The sequence below is a fragment of the Rattus norvegicus genome, chromosome 9 (assembly GCF_036323735.1).
Source record: "Rattus norvegicus strain BN/NHsdMcwi chromosome 9, GRCr8, whole genome shotgun sequence".
Taxonomy (NCBI): Eukaryota; Metazoa; Chordata; class Mammalia; order Rodentia; family Muridae; genus Rattus; species Rattus norvegicus.
In genome coordinates this window covers 56,264,447-56,278,688 of record NC_086027.1, presented here as the reverse complement: position 1 = coordinate 56,278,688, position 14,242 = coordinate 56,264,447, and the positions used below count along the sequence as shown (strand labels likewise).

The 14,242-nt window shown below is 41.9% G+C and overlaps 1 protein-coding gene across 5 annotated transcripts in view; it reads right to left on the bottom strand.

The window, feature by feature from the left end:
• Mfsd6 (major facilitator superfamily domain containing 6) overlaps positions 1 to 13,537 on the bottom strand; it is an 85,298-nt gene extending 71,761 nt beyond the window's left edge. For 2 of the 5 annotated variants that reach the window (XM_063266940.1, XM_017596349.3), the window contains exon 1: positions 12,806 to 12,945. The gene's annotated coding sequence lies outside the window, so the exon portion shown is untranslated. 5 annotated transcript variants of the gene reach the window in all.
• Between the last annotated feature and the right edge of the window lie 705 nt (positions 13,538 to 14,242).

Sequence of the window (14,242 nt, the reverse complement as noted above, 5' to 3'; positions counted from 1 at the left end):
CATTATTTGAACTTTAGCTTTTGACTTATATACTTCAGAGCTCAGAGCTCCAAGATCAGCTACATGCATTTTCCCATGAAGCTCTAATGAAAAATGACATGGGCAAAGCTGCCAGGCAGTGGCCAGAAAGAATCAAGAACAGAAGCAGAAGCTAGCGGAACGACTGACTTGATTCTTTCCAACAGATCTTCTAAGATCAGGATTGCTTTAATATCTGTACTCACTCAGCCAGTGTCATGAAAAACACATGCAAATGTGGCTGTGGAGCAGCCCACAGTGCAAACGCACTGAAGCACACCACAGGGAATGACTGGCTTTGGAATCTTCCTCTTCCTTCTCAGGCGTTGGGACATCGAAGGCTGAGACAAGCTGAGAGTCAACGCTCATCCTCACGACAGTGCTCATCCTCATTGTTAACCCAGTTTCCAGCTAGGCTCTCCAGATCCTCAGCACTGTGCCCAGTCCCACAGGGCTGCCCCACAGCCTTGCACAGCAATTGAGCCTCGCCTCAGAACTTGACACCTAGGAAAGCCCTTCCCGGACCCCTGACCAAACTTGTCTGTAAGAGATCCATAATTTGTGGTCGCGTATTTATGTTAATTAACTCATAGTGGTGTGTTTACATGTTAATTAGATGCACAGTGCTTTGTCACCATTATTATTTCTAACCTGTCATGGCTTCATAAGGATTAACTCAATCTTCACCATTATTCCCAGGATACACATGACCACTTTCCTACGGTACAGATGAGGAAACTGGGGCACAGCAGAGAGCTAGCCCCAACTCATATCCAGAATAAACTGAGAAAATGGGATTTAATGTCAGACAGTCTGTGCTCTTAGCGGTGGCTACAATAAGATGTCAAATGCATGCTCTTTTGCCTCAAAGTCATGCTTCATTGTACATAAAATAATCCTCTAACTCAAAGAGAGATTAAATAACGTGAAAGTATTCAGTGGCAATAGAGAAGAGTAATGAAATAGAAGCCACGTCATGCTGCATAATAAATTAACAATAGCAAATTATAGACAATAGGAGTTCTGGGTAAAGAGTTCACAAGCTTTTGAGAAAACGAAGGACTTTCAAGGTACCCTTACTTGCAGACTGTATGATTCTCTACATCAGCGACCCTAAAGACATCATCGGAAAACTCTTAAGTCTGACAAACAGCAGCAGGAGAAAATAAAATCAGCACCCAAAACTCAGCAGATTTCCTACACACCAATAAATAACAAACATATAGAGAAAGATACCAGGGTGTGGCAAGATGGCTCGGTGAGTAATACTTGCTCTACAAGCCTGGTGACTTAAGTCTAATCCCTGAAACCCATGTAAATAAAGAAGAAGTTACTCCAAAGAGCTGTCCCCCAGCCTCCATTTGTATGCAGTGGTATACTTGCCCCATAGCATGCATCTGTCTACACAAGAACACACACAGGTTTAATTTTAAAGATTCTTTTTGAGATTTCATTTATTTGTATGTCATGCCTGAATATATGCACATGCATGCAGTACCCACGGAGATCAGAAAAGGGAATCAGATCCCCCAAAGGAAAGAGAGCTATGTTGGTGATGGGAATTGAACCCTAAAAGTGCTCTTAATGGCTAAGCCATCACTCCAGCCCCCACAAACAAATATTTCAAGAATTAAAAGAAAGAAACCAGAAAAACAATCCATTTTACAATGGCTTTTTTTAAAAATCTTAGACTAAACCTAACTAACGAAATCAAAGACTACTTCAACAAAAAGTTTAAAACACTGGAAAAAGAAACTGAAGAAGTAGAAGACAGAAGACCTCCCATGATTATGGGTTGAAGGAATTAGCATTGTAGAGGTGATTATGCTACTCAAAGCAATGTAGATATTCACAATAAATTTCCCACGAAAATCCCAGGCCATTCCTTGCAGAAACCAGAAAAGTTCTTAAAACCAATATGAAAGCACAGAAGAGCACAGAAACTAAAGCAACCCTGAACGAAAAGAATAATATTGGAGGCTTCACCTTACTAATTTCAAGTTATACTACAGAGCTACAGAATTAAAAAGTGTGGTATTGGCTAGCATGTGTACCCAAAGACATATACAGACACGAACAGACACACACACACCACAACAAAACCCAGACACACAGATCAATGGAATGTAGCTCAGGATTCAGATATAACCCAGAGAACTACAGCCACCTGAGTTTTGATAAACACACCAACATAGTGCTGAAAAAACTAAACATCAGAAGAATCAAACTGGATCTCAGAACCCACCCTAAACAAGAGCCAACTATCAGTGGAACATAGACCATATGCAGGACCTGAACTCTGAATTCCTGGAGGAAAAAGTGGGGACAATACCTCAAGATAACAAGTACCAAACAAGAACTTCCTGAATTAGAGCAGAGCTACTTCATAAACAATTCCACCAATAAACAAGTGGATTCTGGTGAAATTAAGAAGCTGTACAACAGAACAAATAATAGGGTGTGAGAAAACAGCCTCTTGAGTAGGGGAGTCCTCTCTAGCCACAATCTGACAGGCTGGAACTTGGACATACGAACAGCTCAAAATCCTAAACAAGAAATCAAACAACCCAGTCAGTAAATGGGCTGATGAAAAGAACAGACAATTAAAAGATTAAGTTCAAATGATCAATAAATACTGAAAAGTATTTAGTGATCAGAGAAGATGTAAATTAAAACCACATTGATAGCCCATCTTACCCCTAACCAGCAGAGCAGTCATTAAGAAAACAAGAGCTAAAGAGATGGCTCATCAGTTAAGAGCACAGACCACTCTTCCAGAGGTCTCAAGTTCAATTCCTAGCAACCACACAGTGGCTCACAGCCATCAGTAATGGGATCTGATGCCTTGTTCTGGTGTGTCTGAAGACAGCCACACTGCACTCACTTATGTAAAATAAATAAATCTTTAAAAATGTAAATAAAGTATGTTTTAAAGAAAGAAAACAAGAGTTGAGGCATGATGGCACTAAAACACTTAATCCCAGTACCAGAAGGCAGATGCTGGTAAACGTCCATGCGTTCAAGGCCAGCCTGCTCTGCATAGTGAGTTCTAGGACATCCATAACTTAATAGAGAAACCCTGTCTCAAACAAACAAACAAACAAACAAACAAACAAACAACAAACGCATGGATGGATATGGGCAAAAGGAAACCTTTATATCCTGCTGGTGGGAATATAAACTAGCCCAGCTACAAGGGAAATCGGTGTGGAGTTCCTCATAAAACTGTAGGTAGATTTACCGTACGGCCTATTGCTACCACTCCCAAAGGACTCAAGGCAACCATTACAGAGACACTGGCACGTCAACGTCTACTACATCACAACTCATAATAGCTAAGCTGTGGAACCGTCACAGAGAATGAATGAAGAAAATGTGGGATAAATACACAAGGAAAAAGTTCTCAGCAATAAGGAAGGATGAAGTCATGTCATTGTCAGGCAAATGGGCTCAGAAGAGATAACAGAATGAAGTAAATTAATTAAGCCAGCCTGCGAGATAAATACCATGTTTACTCTTTGTGGCTCCTACATTTTATATAAACACATAAAATTGCGTGTGTCCAAATGACATAAACTATGGCCAAGGGGAAGAGGGAAGAAGTGAAAAGGGAAGGTACAGAGGTTAGGAGGAGGTGTGGCCAAAGTACATTGTACATAATATTCACACAAAATGTCCTATGTGATCCAGTCCCATGAATAATACCAACACACACACACACACACACACACACACACACACACACACACACAAAACAAAGGAGCAGATTAGTTGAAGAAAAAGAAATAAAACAAGGGACTTAAATTGAACTTTGAAAGTCAGGGTTTATCTCAGGGAAAGATGAGACTTAAATTGAACCTTGAGTGACAGGATTTATCTCAGCAAAGGTGAGAGAGAAAAGTCTTCCAGGATAGGAAATGAAAGGAGAACCCTGGTTCTTCAAAGAATTTCCAGCAGGACTATGGAGCATGTGAGGTTGCCAGAGAGAACAGATTACAAAATACTTGACTACCAGGCTGAAGGACAAAACAACACAAAACACTAAAGGCTAAAAACACATTCATTTTCTTTTTAACCTAACCACCAACCCTTAGATGGCAGGAACTTTGTGGCCCATGGTTCGCACAGTGAAAATCATAGAGTCTGTGCTTTCTAGTCCAGTAATGAGAGACAACAGAGGTTCTCCATGGGTCCCAATACACTGCTTCAAATGCTAAAACACAAAATGCACAAGCACAGGAGAGGAAGTCCCTGTGAGGGAACTCCTTCAGGCAGCTGAAAGAGATACAGCCATTCAGGAGAGAGGAAGGATTCTGATCTGGGGGCCTGAGACCAGCAGGGACTAGAATCACAGCTGTCGAAACTCTGGGAACAGTTTAACTTATCAGTCTTAGTCTCTTCAGCTGCCAAAGAGCAAGGGGGCATTGTGTCTTGGTAGTTGTGAGAGTGAAAAAGTGCACACTGGGCCTTAGCACAGCACTGGGTGCCTGTAGGAACCTGTGGGCATTATTTATGCTGAGAGCAGTGACGGGCCTCTGTGGGGGTGAAGCAGGGAGTAGAATGCCCACATCTGGATTTTACAAACATCCTATCATCTGAATTTATATTTTAATGTAGGAGCTTTTCACAGAGTATGATGTAAAAGATGTGACAGTAAGCTTTAGGACAAAGGACACTTTGCAAACTGTATCTGATGCAGCCATTGTTAATACCTGGAGCCTGATTCATCTTGTAACACCGTATGTCTCACCTCCCTCCACTTCCATTTCACACACTGTCCTCACACCTGACTTGTAGGATTTATTACAGGGCTTACAGGTAATCCTATTTTCATCTTTTTCACAGATCTCTCCTCCACAAGATTACAGACAGCTGAGAAGGGATCACACCGTTCTCATAATGTTCTTTACTCTGTCACTTGGCAATTCACAGTAGCAGTAGGTGACTTAAATTTATATGATAAATTTATAAAATTTAATATGATCAGAGATTAATTTTAGAAAAGAGCATGGTGAAGTCATAAATGCCTCTTTAACCCTCCTTGTCCTCTCAGTAAAAGGAGGATAAAAATATCAACCCCAAGGGGGCCAGTCAGTGATGACACATGGCCTTAATCCTGGAATTCAGGAGGCAGAGGCAGGTGGATCTCTGTGAGTTCAAGGCCAGCCTGGTCTACAAAAATCTCCAATTCAGCCAGGGCTACAAAGAGAAACCCTGTCTTGAAAAAAAACAAAACAAGGCAAGACAAAGAAATCCAAAAACCGAACCAAACCAACCCAAGAAAGCAAACCAACCTGAGCCAACTCCTCCCAGAGGATTTTACGACTGCAGTGGAACTGTGCATGAAAAGCACCAATCATTTTCATTTGAAAACAAAATACGAACATTTAGTGGAGGTGGAGGTGCTGTTTTATTCCATAATACTCTTCTTTTTTTGCAATTATTCTAAAAGTATGGGTCTCAGGTAAATGTTCTAGAACTGTTTGCCATCCCCCACCTAGACTAGGCTGGCACTTTACCCATGATGCTCACAGATTACGCTGTGTCAGCATCCTAGACCACTGCCTAGAAGAGGGTGGGAATGGGGCTCTGGCTCTGAGAAAACACCCTTGAATTCCAGACTGGAGTAATAAGGCTTATCTCTAGGCACCGGTCATATTTGCAAGTAACATCACAAATCTGAAAGGGATTAAAGTCTTTACCGTGTCTCTCCATTCTGTTAAGAAGGTAACAGGAACAAACTAATTTCATTTCTTCAAAATAGAGAATAGCTCTATCCTTAACAAGGAACCAGGTACGGGGGTCAGCATGTTTGCTTCATGCAGAGAAACAAATGTCAATTAAAGAGAAATTATATTTCAGGCCTTTTAGACTATATTAATCACCAGATTGATATATGTGTTTTAGATGGCTGACAGTCTATGGGTAGCTTATCTAAGAATAATTTAGAATAGAAGTTTGAGGCTGGTTCCAGAATCTTATCATCTTCTTTCAAATAAACATCCCATCGTCAAACACGCCCAGTGGGAAGGACAAGTAGCATGAAAAGGCTTTTAAACAAAACATATGTTTTCCATTTCTCCAATAAAAAAATTTCATAGATGCTCAAGAGAATTAAATGTGCCACTGAAGCTGTGTATTTATTTGTTAAGAAGAAATACAATGTAGGGATAAAAGGGATTCCAGAAGTTTCTGTGACATAGAAGTAAATTTTACTGATCTCTTCCTCAACCATAGCCCCTAGGCCAGATGGCAATGACATTATTTGTGTAGGAATAGGCAGGGGTAGCAATAACCACTCTACTTCAGTTCCTGGAGCTCAGAAAGCATTTCCTCAAGGAAGTAACATTACAAATAGGAGCACCCAGATTACTCAGCAAACTAAGGACCAAAGATTATAGAATACACATTTTTAAGGAAAAATCATTCCTACTTTATAACCCAGGATGCCAGCAACACATCTCACTGGAATCCACACAGATTCAAGATTCTACTCATCCCCTTAGCAGGGACCTGCAACTCTACCATTTGCCTCCTCCTGGCAACAATATTATGGCCAGGGGTCTCTGAAGGTCTTAAATAATATATTACACACTGCTGGCCATGGGGTCAATGGGGTCCCATTTCTTCATGGCAACAGCAAGAGGGAAGACAGGGAAGATGAGGTCTAACCATCATGGTCAGTCATGACTACATGGCCATTTGACCGCTGTCTCCAGTAGAATCACACCTCTGTCACAACGACCATAACTTTGGCTGTCAGTAAACTGGCAATAAAATGATTTTTAAAATCTTTTTATAGAAATAAAAGACTTTTAAGAGTTGACATTGAAAGAAATTATTTGTTTGAAGTTTTATAGAAGACTTTTCTTCAATAAAAAATTGTTATACCGTTGAGGTAATTCATAAAGTAAAAGTCAGTTTTTAAAAAGACTGTCCAATTTGAGTGGCTTAGAGGTTGCTTTTGAAAACTAGCATAATGAATTCTTTCAGCCAGATTTACACAAAGAGTTCCCATCCCAATATGTTCAAAAAGGAATGAGTTTGGTCAATATAATTATGGTAAAAATATAGGGCCAAGAAAACACACACACACACACACACACACACACACACACAGAGAGAGAGAGAGAGAGAGAGAGAGAGAGAGAGAGAGAGAGAGAGAGAAACATTGAAAAATAAAAGCATAACTTCAGGTATAGTAGAATAACCTATTCATATAGCACTATGGTAGGTGTAGACTGATAGCATACTTAGAATGGATCCTTAATAAATAATTATTCAATAAAAGACTGATTCTTACCATGGCTATGCTTATAACTGACACACAGAAGTGAGGGGGTTAACGGAAGTACATCTCTCACAGAAAACACAGGCATTTTGTTTAAGCCCTCTTGTTATATTTATAATTTAGCCAGAATACAGATATCAAGATTTAAACTACATTTTTCTATAGCCATGAACTTACTACCAAATTTTTAACTGATTCCACTAAATACTGTATAATCTTAAAAAAAAAAGAAAGAAAACAGTTTGTGTACTTTTAGCACATTCCACATGTCATTAAAAATTGCTTAGCTGCTTCTTGTGCTTTAAGGTTCTGATGATTGAGAACTATCACATGCTATCAATAAAAATAAATGACTACCTTCAGTAAAAGTGTATTGCTTAACATGCTAATGAAAGAAGTTTGAATATATAATCCTAGCAGAACCCTGTAGAATGTCAGTGAGGTGTCAAGCGCTCTCATTCACTGAAAACAGAACTATAGACTTTCTGGAAAGCAAAGATTTAAGTGTAGAGAGTTCAATCCTTTTCAGAGTTAGCAATGGAAAGCAAGAATAATATGTGCAGCTAAATAAATTATGGTATATCCTTATGAAAGAAACATTAGCATCATATACCCATATGATGGGAAAACATAACTTAAAATATAACATAGAGAAACAGAACAAATGTCTACATTTGTCAGGTTTTATCTGTGAGTTTGTGATCTTCACATGAAATACATTTTAGAATCAGATGTGAAGAAATAACACCAAATTATTACAAGGATTTATTTGTAGGTAACAAAATTAGGACCTAAAAGATAATCTCCCCCTTATAAATGGCTAGATCTTTCTTTGACAAATATTTATCTAATACACTCTTCTAATTATAAAGCTTTAAACCCAAGTCGTCTAAGGGATGTTTGCAGCACCCCTAATTCTGGAGCTCATGGATGATCGCAGGGAATGACCACACTGATCTTAGGTCTATCAGTCAGAAGTGGCTCTCCTCTCACGGAAACTGATCATCAAAGCACCTGTCACAGCACTTGCTCTGCACCTGGGCAAGATTTTACACCTTTAATAGGGAGCATCAGTGTAAGAAAATAGTAAAATGTCTTTTTTCAAGTATGAAAATAAAGTCTTGTGATTAAATTTCCTTAACAATGGTGGCTTTCAGGCACAGCTGTCCATTAACACAGTATGACATCATTGGGAAAAGAACCCAGAAGAAGCTTTACAGTAGGAGTCTTCAGGAGCAAACATGCTCACCAAGAACAGTGAACTTTTTCAGAGTCATAGAGAGTATGGTTAACACTATATCCACTCTGGACTTCTGTGGTTAGTATAGGGAATGTGTGTTTGGCTGTGTGTGAGCAACCTCATTTGTCTTGGGCCCTATCAAAGGTGCTCAGCTGAACACATGGAGTGTAGACAGTGCCCAACTGAGGAGGGAAAGCTTCTCACACTGGAAGGAACAACCACGAGTCCAGACTTGTCATTCACTTTCCCTTGGCATGGTTAAGCCACAAATCAGGCTCGTCCAGGCAGCAACAGTTCCTCTTTCTAGTTCTCATTTGTCTCCCCCTCAAAGCCACAGTAGGCCTCCCTCTAGCCACAGATGACTCATGGGATTCCCAGCTTCCTTCTTAGTCTCCAGTTTGCTCTGCATCCCAGGTCAAAATACTTTCATGCATTTCTTCAGTCATTCAAAGTTGGAGTCTCCTGTTTTCTAATTAAAGATATTCCCTGGATCATTCTCTCTTCTCAAACAAACCAAGAACAAATGGCAAGAATGGCATCTATGCCACCTAATTTCCCTTTTCACGTCTCTTGAATGTGACTTTTCTAACACACTGAATTCTTCCACCTCTGCTGTTATTTCGTTTCATCCCACCTCATCCTAAAATGCAGCAGAGCCACGTGTGAGCAACATTTTAATCTCATTCATGCTTCCGAACTTGGACACGCCCTCAACTCTACCATCAGGTTACCTGTAGCCCAGCCACCCCTACACTTCACTGAACCAAAGCAGAAAGCTATGTAGACAACATACAACTGGCTCTGCAGGCTTAATTCCTCTGCGGCTAAGACAGAGAGGCATACAGACACACGGATACATACTATTTAGAGATACAAAGTAGCAACTAGGAGTGTAACATCTATAGTTAAAAACAACTTCAAGGCTGGGGTTCCACATTTTAAATATTTATTTTGGTTTTCTCCTGTTTGCCTTTGTACCAACAAACCAAGATCATTGACCATTTGTCATGGCAAAGGACATGGGGAGTTTCCAAAAGTTACCCAATGAATTGAGACTATGTTGTTTTATAAAATAATAAACACCTTTCAAATATAGAGACCAAAGCAGCTACAAAGAAAGGGCAGTGAATCATTTTTGTCTAAATACTGGGTAACATGCTATTCAGGAATCTAGAAATCTATTAAGATAAACAAATGCTGTATTCACCCACTGAAGGTCAGAGCAGTGAACGCAACTAACTCTGGGAAGCTAAACATGGAGGATTGCAAAAACCCAGAGGCAATGTCCCAAGTGGAAGCACTAAGGTGTGTTTACTGCCCCAAATTCACATTGATCCATTGAAACCTAAAAGTACTGTGCCCTAGGAAATGCTGTGGGAGTTCCACTTAAAGAGAAAAACTTTAACCCAACTGTTCTTAACCAGGGTAGTTCTTTGCAGTTGATCATCCCCAAATCAGGCAGATTTCTACCGACTGAAATATATGAAAACCTTAAATGGAATGTTACATGATACCTAAACTGTCAGAAAACCTTCTCTACAAAGGAACTTTACAAGGACCTCTTCTGCCACATTGCATTATAATAGCATTGCATTCTAATGGACCAAGACAATTCGGATTCTCTTCACATATGAAGTGGTGTGTTGTCTTGTATCTTAAGTCTGAATGTACTTTGCTTTGAGTTTCTAATTCTGAGCAGAAAAATGTATTGACTTTTTAAAATTCTACACATTAATTTTGGTTATGTTTACACAGAAATAGAAAGACTTGTGGAACTGTACTTAGTGTTACTAAATACATGTGTACATCAGACTAAACTTAATGATAATGTGCTGCTCCTGAAATGACACAACATAAACCTGAAGTCATCTATAATGCTATATTTTCCTGAGATGACACAGCAAGTAAGCTAATTCCTATCAACTTACTCTACCGAGAAAAAAAATGTCTCCCTGCTTGCAGTTATAAGCAAGACCAGACAGAAAAAAATGAATTCTGGCATCCCAGCCTAGACTTAGTGGAAAGCCTGTGCACTAAAGTATTCTTGCAGGAAACCCAGCAAGCTGTAGATTATGTCACAGTTATGGCCAGAAAAGGGAACAGTAGGTCATCTGACTCTGCACCTACCCCTGACCCCCTCTTACTTTCCAAATAAAAAACAAAAACAAAACAACAACAACAAAAATAAAACAAAAACCCCACTGTATATTGTGGTTAGACACCCCCAGTTTTCTCTTCAGTAAATATTTTCCTTTCTTCTTTTCCATTTTTAGTTTATATAATAAAAGAACATATACTTTTCCAATTTTTTAACCTAAATCTAACTTTCTAAAGTCAAAAGAAAAATTATCCCTGTATCTCTAGCCCTCCCACTTTCTTAAGGTAACTACAGTCAACAGAGAACAAGGACCTAGATATGTGTCCATCCTGGTGTTTAAGTAAATGTATATAAGTCTGGTCTGCAGCCTTTTCACTTAATGTCCTTTGAGTTTTCTTAAGCCAGCTAGCACACACAGGCATTGCACTTCATTATTTCTCTGCAGTGAGAACTCGAAAGGTTTACAAAAGACCAGAAGTAATCATAAGAACCTATTGGTCTAACACTCAATTCATATTTTACATTTCCTGTAAGTTCAAAATGGTAAAAATATTAAACATTCACTAATTTATATACATCATCAATATATATAGATCATTCTGCATGGTAAATGCTACCATGTGTAATACATACACGTTGACTTTCAAAGGCAAGAAGCAAAGGAAAGCTTCAGTGTAGGTGGAATAGGTCCCCGTCTGGGAGGAATGCCATCTGGAAGTTCCCTGTGCTTTGTCTGGGGCCAGAGGGGCAGGTCAGTTCTAACTCCACCTCTTATTGAATGTGTGGTTGGTCGAAGCTGCATAACTTCTCTGAGCTTCTTTTTCATGGTGCATAAAATTAGACATTAGTACAGAGATTTGGAAACTAACTTCAGAATGGTGCCTTTAAAAACATAAGAATTCCAAAATTGCCATATTACTATATGATAATGCAGAAGTTATATATGATATGCTATGTATACAAACATGTGTAAACATATATGTACATGTATGTATATATGATGAATAGAATTGGTGATTCAATACCCAGACCACCAAACATGTGCTGTTTTGTTTTTTTAGTCTGCCTTCTTGTTTTATATTTACCTTGAGAAAGAGACAGCCTGGGAAACAAGCTACTGTAAAATATTTAATAGTTTTGATTCATTCTTAAAATTAGACCCTTTTTTTCTTTCCAGGTGTGGTTAGCACTCAGCTCACTAACAATGTTCTCAACCTTTTCCTAAGCAATCTTTTTAAGTGTTGTGAATTTTTACTCACACCCAGTGAAAAGGCCCATTCACCCTTATTCATCACCAATTAAATGAAAAAATCTTCCACCTATGCTAATGACAAGCATTGGGTGTCAAGAGTCAGGCTTCTCAATGCGAAGGATTCTATCCTCCTCCTTTTCTTCATAGACCATCAATAATGCATACACCCTTAGCTGGCTAGTGCCTGGGCTCAACGAAGCGATGCTCTCAAGGACCTACCAAATAGCTTATAGCGTGCTGCTGCTATCACACCAACTGTATGCCGCTTACTTTCAACACAATTAATGTCACACAATATCGTGAACTTCCAGAAAGGTTGAAGATTTGACTTACTATCCGCCCATCTCTTTACTATGTGTGAGAAAACTGCAGCCTGGGATGATGTAACAACAAACCAAGGACACAAAACTATTTAGGCACAGACTGGGAGTTGAAACTTCAACTCCACAAGGCTATTTCTACGATGGATTGACAGGTATCATACATCCCAGAGGGTGTAGGAGTGCTTATTAAATGTTTTTTGATGAAAGGAAATGTTTGTGGTTTCGCAGGCATAGGAGAAGCAAAATGCACAGCGAGCCAGGCTTAAGGATGATATTCCACCTGCAAGACCACGTGGGGAGGGGCAAAGAGAGGAGGAGGGGCTACATCTGAATTCTTCAGGTACCTGGTAGTCTCCGTGAAGCAAGGGACCCATCCCTGAGTTGAAGCTCAGTGCTCAGCCCACGCGTGCCGTGAGGCATTTCTCTAAGGAGGTAGCAGCCGGGGAAAGAGGTGTACCACTCCCCGTGTTTGTTTCCGTGGGAGGCTGACAATGTCAGTTTCCTCCTGCTACACAGGGGGTCACATCCCAGGCATGGGCCCTGGGGACACCCTAGCCTCCCCCTTTGTCCCAGGGATGTTTACCTCCAAGGCGACGGTGGGATCGGATTCAGACGGGCGCCCGCGGAGCCCACCCGCGCCCCCACCACCACCTTCTGCAGCAGCTGCGGGCGGCGGCCGAGGGCTCCCGGGCAGCGCCTTTGTTTTCCCCGACTCCAATTACGTTTACGGAAGTGCTGCGGGCACGGGGAACGCCGCTGCCCTGCACCCCGAGATGACAGGCGGCGCCCGGGAGGGCGAGATAGGCGCTGAGGCTCCGGGCCCGGGCGGCGTCCACCCCGCGGCAGGTGCACGGAAGAGGATCCGGGGGCCTCCGGCCCACTCACCTAGCGGCGCTCAGCTGCGGGGAGCGCGAGGAGCCCTGTCCCCGGGGTGCGGAGCGGCTGCTCGGGGCGCCGGGGCGGCGGCGGGCGGGTCAGAACGCTGCATGTCGGTTGGGTCGCTTGCTCCTCTCCTGGGGTTGCGGCGGGCGCGGCGGCTGGATGCAGGTCGGGTGGGGCGAGCGACCGCGGTGACAGTCGCCGCGCGACCTTCGGTTCTCACCTCCTCACCGCTTTAGTCCCAGGCCTGGCTTCGCCGCCTCCCTCGCTCCGGACCGGCTGGACCCGTTTCAGGGCTGAGCTGGAGGACCGGGCGCCAGGTGCAGCGCTCCGCCTCCTGCGGCGGCGGATGCGTCCGCCGCCTCCTCCCGGCCTCCCGCCCTCTGGGGCCGCCCCGGGGGACCCGGGATCCAGCCGGGCTGGAGTGGCAAATCCTGAAGAGTGAAGAGGTGGGCGATGTCCCATCCCAGTTCCACTACACCCCATTGAGCTCTGGCTGAGAATTGCTTTACTCCCTAATCACTGCAGGCCTGAGATAGACTCAGGGTGTCAGAGGGAACTTGAGGCCCAAAGTAAATGGCAACCTGGTCTAGAAGTGGTGACAGCCATCACTTCTACAGCATTTAATAGGTGCCACCCTCGAAGCTAACACTGCCGATGATCTCATGCATGGTGCCTGGTTCTAGGCACAGCCTTGGTAAACTATCCTCGGATGACCTCGCAGACAAAAGCTGGGAGACAGACAGTACTCGCTCTAGGAGCTTCTGGAACCTAGGCAGCATCTGCACATGGAACCTTACTGAAGAGTGACCTGACCACAGGTGCTACACTAGAAATTAAGCTGTATTATTTGTTAAATACTGAAAGCGAGTGGGTTGTATACAGGTTTGGTTTGGCAAGCGTATGTGCGTGCCTGGGATAGGGAGCAAAGAATTCAGATCCTGTTCTCACAAAGCAAAGTAATAACGACAACTAACACTTAGGGACGTTTGCTTCTTGTATGGAAAGCATTGTTCACATACCATCAAATCCTATGGATGTAAGCGATGTTAATCTGTTGTTACAGCAACAAAACAAGACCTAACGTTAGCTAGATTCAAAATCTCTAACAAGTAGAAGAAAATCCAGGTTCTGCATCGCA